Source organism: Engystomops pustulosus, chromosome 3 (genome assembly GCF_040894005.1).
Source record: "Engystomops pustulosus chromosome 3, aEngPut4.maternal, whole genome shotgun sequence".
Lineage (NCBI taxonomy): Eukaryota > Metazoa > Chordata > Amphibia > Anura > Leptodactylidae > Engystomops > Engystomops pustulosus.
This window is the reverse complement of record NC_092413.1, coordinates 30128379-30136415: the sequence shown is the minus strand read 5'-3', so window position 1 is coordinate 30136415 and position 8037 is coordinate 30128379. Positions and strand designations below refer to the sequence as shown.

At 44.8% G+C, this 8037-nt stretch overlaps 1 long non-coding RNA gene across 1 annotated transcript; it reads left to right on the top strand.

Annotated features, from left to right (window-relative positions):
• Positions 1–996: 996 nt before the first annotated feature.
• LOC140120437 (uncharacterized) lies at positions 997–6363 on the top strand. The gene is made up of 3 exons (XR_011853789.1): positions 997–1179; positions 5543–5757; positions 6079–6363. It is a non-coding gene; the product is annotated as an uncharacterized lncRNA (long non-coding RNA).
• Positions 6364–8037: the final 1674 nt, after the last annotated feature.

Sequence of the window (8037 nt, the reverse complement as noted above, 5' to 3'; positions counted from 1 at the left end):
ATCACAAACCACCACATTATTCCAGTTTATTATCCCCAATCCACAGGACAGGGAAGAACAATGTCATTGGTGAGGGTCCAATTGTCACTAATTCATGGAGCCGTAGGCCGAGCATACATCCTGCCACTACACTGAATACTATGCCCCTGCCTCTCCAACACTGTCATAGACAATGAATGGAGGGGCCGTAGATGCCCGAGTGAGGTGCTTAAAATTATCCAAACTTATTAGTATTTAATCTTTGTTTCAATCAAAGTTAATTCATTGAATAATGCCGGGCAGGGCCTGGAGGGAGGAGCAGGACTCATTTTCATTGTATTCCTAGAACCTAGAGTCCTGCTCCTCCCTTCAGGCCCTGCACAAGGTATAACTAATGAATCAGCTGTGTTCCTTCAATGGAGTGACATTACTGAGAACAGTACCCCTATCGCTGGTGATTGTGGGGGTCCGACTGCTAGGATTATCATCCGCTATTCTGATGACAAGGAGCAACAAGAAAACCACTTTGGAATAACATTATTAAAGGGGTTCAAGAAGTTTTTGCCTATGCAGATAGGACAGAATTGAATCAAAGATACTGGAGCATCCACAACCATGGGGTTACTAGATGCTCCAGTATCTTCCATACAACTCTTTGTACGCACCCTGATGGTGTTTCCAGATCACGGAGTGGACCCCCATCCATTCCATAGTAGCGGTTATGTACCTAGCATAACTCATTAAGGGGAGTGGACACCCACCCTTGTCAGCACAGTAAACATTCAATGACTAGCAGCAGGGTCGGTCTGGCCCGCCGGTGGGCCCCGACTCCTGTCACTATAGCATGGGCCTTTAATCGAGGCTGCTCCTCTACTACTAACAATAGTATTTGCATCATTCAGATGTAAGTACTATTTCTTACAGCACCGCGCAGGACCTCCTGTGCGGCGCTGCTGTGACACAGGAAGCCCTTGCTAGCGCTTCCTGTGTCACTACCACAGAAGCAGCAAGAGGAGCGAACAGGAGGAGGAGCAAGGGGAAGGAAGCGCGGGAGCGCCACATTCAAATCTATGGCTGGTCTCCCTGGAGGTGCAGCCCGGGCAGAGCTGACAGGAGAAGCCCCGCCCACCAGCCCGGGCCTGCTGCACAGAGGAGACAGCTCCATCCACTGCCTGACCTGGACCTGCTGCTGGATATGAGGTAAGTGACATGTGTATATGTATGTGTCTTCCCTGTGTATGTGTGTTTTGTCATGTGTATATATGTGTGTACAACATGTCCTGTGCTTGTATATAGACTGATAACATGTAATAGCTGTATATATAGGTGTAATGTGTTCTATATGTGTGTGTATATAATGGTATAACATGTATTAGGTGTGTGTATATATATATATATATATAGGTGTCATGTATGTGTATATACAGGTTTTACATGTGATATATGTGTGTATATGCAGGTATACCATGTAAAGGGTGTAGATATAGGTGTAATGTGTGTGTGTATATACAGGTATAACATGAAATAGGTTTATATATAGGTGTAATATGTAATGTGTGTGTATATTTATATATAGTGATTGCTGGGGGAGCTGTATATAGTGATTGCTGGGGGAGCTGTATATAGTGATTGCTGGGGGAGCTGTATATAGTGATTGCTGGGGGAGCTGTATACAGTGATTGCTGGGGGAGCTGTATACACTGATTACTGGGGGAGCTGTATATAGTGATTGCTGGGGGAGCTGTATACAGTGATTGCTGGGGGAGCTGTATACAGTGGTTGCTGGGGGAGCTGTATATAGTGATTGCTGGGGGAGCTGTATATAGTGATTGCTGGGGGAGCTGTATATAGTGATTGCTGGGGGGGCTGTATATAGTGATTGCTGGGGGTGCTGTATATAGTGATTGCTGGGGGAGCTGTATACAGTGATTGCTGGGGGAGCTGTATATAGTGATTACTGGGGGAGCTGTATATGGTGGTTGCTGGGGGAGCTGTATACAGTGATTACTGGGGGAGCTGTATATAGTGATTGCTGGGAGAGCTGTATATAGTGATTACTGGGGAGCTGTATATAGTGATTGCTGGGGGAGCTGTATATAGTGATTGCTGGGGGAGCTGTATACACTGATTACTGGGGGAGCTGGATACGGTGGTTGCTGGGGGAGCTGTATACAGTGATTACTGGGGGAGCTGTATACAGTGATTACTGGGGGAGCTGTATACAGTGATTACTGGGGGAGCTGTATATAATGATTGCTGGGGGAGCTGTATATAGTGATTGCTGGGGGAGCTGTATATAGTGATTGCTGGGGGAGCTGTATACACTGATTACTGTACGCTGTATATATTTTGTACTACATGGCGGTACACTGTATGCATTTTGTACTACATGGCGGTACACTGTATGCATTTTGTACTACATGGCGGTACACTGTATGCATTTTGTACTACATGGCGGTACACTGTATGCATTTTGTACTACATGGCGGTACACTGTATGCATTTTGTACTACATGGCGGTACACTGTATGCATTTTGTACTACATGGCGTTACGCTGTAATTATTTTGTACTACATATTACATATATGGGGGGGGGGGGTCTCTCTATGGCTCGCCTCGGCCAGCATAAAGGCTTAAATTCTTCACCCCTGTATTGGAGGCCCCTGCCAATGGCTGCAATAGTACTCGATGAGGCCGGAAGCGGACGCTTGGGTACTATCACTGAGTGCGTGCACCGCACTCAAACCTTAGATGCTGGAGGGAATGGCAGCATGTATGGGGCAGGGGCCTTAATAAAATATGGAGGGGGGATAGCAGTTTGCATGGAGGGCATTAATAAAATATGGAGGGGGGGATGGCAGTGTGTCCGATCAGTATTGTAGTCCCTGACTTACCTTCTAGTGTGAGACAGCTCTCAGCTTATATACTGTTATATCTATAGGGTCAGAGAGCCAGGTATAACTTGTCTATGTGGCGCAGGGATGCCAGAGAAGGGTTATTGTCATCAGTTCTTATAAAGGTTTTCAGCATTTCCTTATTGGAAGGTTGGTGCAGTGCGAACACTTACATCCCTAACCACAGCCCAGCCACCAGGAGAAGCCCTGGAAACCAGGGGTAACTCTTATACTATCCCTAACCACAGCCCAGCCACCAGGAGAAGCCCTGGAAACCAGGGGTAACTCTTATACTATCCCTAACCAGTGCCCAGCCACCAGGAGAAGCCCTGGAAACCAGGGGTAACTCTTATACTATCCCTAACCACAGCCCAGCCACCAGCAGCAGAAGCCCAGGACACCAGGGGTAACTCTTATACTATCCCTAACCACACCCCAGCCACCAGCAGAAAGCCCTGGAAACCAGGGGTAACTCTTATACTATCCCTAACCACAGCCCAGCCACCAGCAGAAGCCCAGGACACCAGGGGTAACTCTTATACTATCCCTAACCACAGCCCAGTCACCAGCAGAAAGCCCTGGAAACCAGGGGTAACTCTTATACTATCCCTAACCACAGCCCAGCCACCAGCAGAAAGCCCTGGAAACCAGGGGTAACTCTTATACTATCCCTAACCACAGCCCAGCGACCAGCAGAAGCCCAGGACACCAGGGGTAACTCTTATACTATCCCTAACCACTGCCCAGCCACCAGCAGAAAGCCTGGGAAACCAGGGGTAACTCTTATACTATTCCGAACCACAGCCCAGTCACCAGCAGAAGCCCAGGACACCAGGGGTAACTCTTATACTATCCCTAACCACTGCCCAGCCACCAGCAGAAAGCCTGGGAAACCAGGGGTAACTCTTATACTATTCCGAACCACAGCCCAGTCACCAGCAGAAGCCCAGGACACCAGGGGTAACTCTTATACTATCCCTAACCAGTGCCCAGCCACCAGGAGAAGCCCTGGAAACCAGGGGTAACTCTTATACTATCCCTAACCACAGCCCAGCCACCAGCAGAAGCCCAGGACACCAGGGGTAACTCTTATACTATCCCTAACCACACCCCAGCCACCAGCAGAAAGCCCTGGAAACCAGGGGTAACTCTTATACTATCCCTAACCACAGCCCAGCCACCAGCAGAAGCCCAGGACACCAGGGGTAACTCTTATACTATCCCTAACCACAGCCCAGTCACCAGCAGAAAGCCCTGGAAACCAGGGGTAACTCTTATACTATCCCTAACCACAGCCCAGCCACCAGCAGAAAGCCCTGGAAACCAGGGGTAACTCTTATACTATCCCTAACCACAGCCCAGCGACCAGCAGAAGCCCAGGACACCAGGGGTAACTCTTATACTATCCCTAACCACTGCCCAGCCACCAGCAGAAAGCCTGGGAAACCAGGGGTAACTCTTATACTATTCCGAACCACAGCCCAGTCACCAGCAGAAGCCCAGGACACCAGGGGTAACTCTTATACTATCCCTAGCATTAATGCCCTGAGGTGATATCACCACTGCAGCCCCTGTACACAAACCAAGAGCCGATCACTTGCAGAAAAGGTGGGAGAAAGGGCTTAGCTTATCCTCTGCATCACTGCCCCCGCTAGTGCTTACAAATTCCCTCATCCCAGAATATTTATATGCAGTAGTAGGTGGGCCCCCAAAATCAATTTCACTGGTGGGCCCCAGGCACCCCAGTCCGACCCTGACTAGCAGTGTTGCCCTATGAGCGCTTCTCCCCCGATCCTAGGATCAGTGTTAGACTTAGGTGACCATGTGCCCCCAAGACGTCCCAGGCCCTGGGCGGCCGCCCCAAACAGCCCATATTATAACTATAAGTTCTAGCAATCTGTAAAAGATATTTAAAAGAAAGTTATTCTTTCATTCTGAGGTTCTTAGCGCACAAATGTATGTAAATTGTGCGAGCCCATCTGCCACGTCAAGGCGACCTCACTCAGATGGGTCCCTACACTAACACTTTACATGTATACTAGGATCTAGTGTTACTGCACTGCAAGGTAATATGGCATAAGGAGGTCAGGAAGTGGCTACTAAGGTAAGTGAGGGCAGATCAGTAACACTAACATAGACTGAACGTGCAGTATACACCATGTGCTCTTATATACAGACCTTTTACAGGGCCCCCGTTCCCATGTTAGGTTCATGTTGGACTGGAGAAGGTGCAATCACTGGCCTCACAAATGGTCACCCTAACAGTGAAGCACCATTTGTGTATCGGTCACTGATGAGGCCGATGATTGACTGCACTGAAAATAAATGAAATGTCAGAACTTCCAGACCAGCAAGAACTGAAAACCTCTACCAGAGCTGGAACAGGAGACCTATAAAAGGTGGGGGTTTAACATTCTAGGGTTAGTCACACAATCCCACAGTATAAGGTCAGCTCTATTTATATTCTCCTCTCCTATAAGTAAAGTGTTAGTGTAGGGACCCATCGTAATAAGACCACCGGGTGGTTGATGGGATGAGAAATTTTATAAAAATCTGTTCTCTATTTACTTAAAATCACCATAAAGTTAAACATTATCAATTATATCCTAACAGTTACATTTGACACTGAAGATTTATCCAATGAATAGATTTTTTTACCCCCTTACAGACGATATCCCGGATCCAGAATTTTTTGTATATGGGGGTATAATAGTAAGAAACAAGCTATTCTCACCTCTTTTCACCGCTCTGGATCAGTATGGCGCCTCCAGTCTTTGGTGGCCAATGTATGTATACATGCGCTCAGTGGTGACCTCAATAGTGCGACCCGCAACAACTACAGCTACAGGTCAAAGTGGAGCTCCAGAAAGACATGAGTATAAGGTGAGTGCTGGTATTGTACATCCCCTGGGCCTATATAGAAGAAAACCCTGATCCTGGGGAACCCCTTTAATTACACTTATTTAATATATGTGAATAACACTTTAGGTATATACAGTTGCCCTTTTTCAGGCTACTACAACCCAGACTCCACTTTTGGGCGTTTTGGGGCGCAGAATGAGCAGGGTAGGACAAGTGCAGTTAGGGCCTGAACGCTAGGCCCGCCACATTTACTATAATCAAGAGCAAAAAAACTCGACCAGTTCAGACCTGGTCTGGTATTTGGGGTAAAGAAGAGACTATATTATACTATTTTGCTTACAGGTCAGAACTGGTGGAGTTTGCGGAGTTTATTCACATCGAGGCCGGGACCTCTTGGTGAATACGGGCGTCGGAGTGCCGGCGAGGATGAATGAATCTGCACCATTGTGCTCCTGCGACTATTCTACTACAAGCTGAACCAGCCTTGGTGGTCAGAAAAAGTCGCAATTCCAAGTTGCACGACCAGGAATTGTGACTTTTGCATGCCTTTTATGCTACAAAGCAAAGCATGATAAATTCCCTAGGTTTTTTTAATAACTATACTTAGGATAAGTCATCGGCAGTAGATTACAGGAATCCTTGACAATCACTTGTGTAATCTGAAGAGGTAGTTGTGTAAACTGCTACTACCACTTCACTACTTACCAAGCACAGTGCTAGACATTGTATGGTGGCTGTTCTGGGTATTGCACCTCAGCCCTATTCACTTGAATGGGACTGAACTACAAACAGACCATGGCGAAGACAGCACAGACTTGAGAAACAGAAGCAAAATCGCTTCAATAAGATGATCGTGGGGGGGGGGGGGGGGCTGGCGCTTTGGACTGGACACTCACTACTACTGATGACTAATTCCTAAGGGTTGACCAGTATTTTAGTCCCAGAAAACTCCTAATTAATCATCTCCTCAGATTACTACTGTTACTACTATATAAATACTATCTATACAAAGAGTTACCTGGTAAATACCATATGGAATATGTTTCTTCCTCTATTGCTCTTCTCTCTATACAATCCTAAGCCTGGCCAGACACTATACTGACCTGCATAATAGAATATATACACCCCCTATAATAATTATATACACCCCAAATAATAACTATATACAGTCCCTTTATAATAACTACATACAGCCCCCTATAATAATGATATACAGTCCCCTATAATAACTATACACAGTCCCTTTATAATAACTATATACAGTCCCCCTTTAATAATTATATATACCCCCAATAATAACTATATACAGTCCCTTTATAATAACTATATACAGCCCCTATAATAATGATATACAGTCCCCCTATAACAAGCATATACACACCCCTATACTAACTATATACAGTCCCCCTATAACTATATAAAACCCCATATAATAACTATATAGAGACTCCTATAATAACTATATACACCCCTATATAATAACTATACAGTCCCCCGATAGCAACTATATACACACACCCTATAATAACTATATACACTCCCCCTATAATAACTATATACAGTCCCCCTATAGTAACTAAATGCAGTCCACCTATAATTACTATATACAGTCCCCCTATAATAATAACTATACACACCCCCTATAATAATTATATACAGTACAATCCTCCTATAATAACTATACTCACCCCTATAATAACTTTATAGAGACTCCTGTAATAACTATATACAATCCCCCTATAATAACTATATACACCCCTCTAAAATAACTATATAGTCCCATAGAATAACTATATACACCCCCTATAACAACTATATACACACAACCTATAATAATTATATGCACCCCCAATAATAACTATATATAGTCTCTTTATAATAACTATATACAGTCCCCCTATAATAACTATACACACTTCTTATAATAACTATATACAGTCCTACTATAACAACAATATACCGCCTCCCTATAACAAGTATAAACACCCTCTATAATAACTATATGCAGTCCCTCTATAATAACTATATACAGTTCCTCTATAACAATATACATTCCCCCTATACAGACGCCCTATAACTATATACACCCCCTATAAAAACTATATAGAGACTCCTATAATAACTATATACAACCCCCTATAATAACTATACACACCCCCAAAAACAACTACATACACACCCACTATAATAATTATATAAACCCCCCCAAAAAAACTGTATACAGTCCCCATGTAATAATTACATACAGTCCCGCTATAATAACTATACACACCCCCTATAATAGCCATATACAGTCCCCCT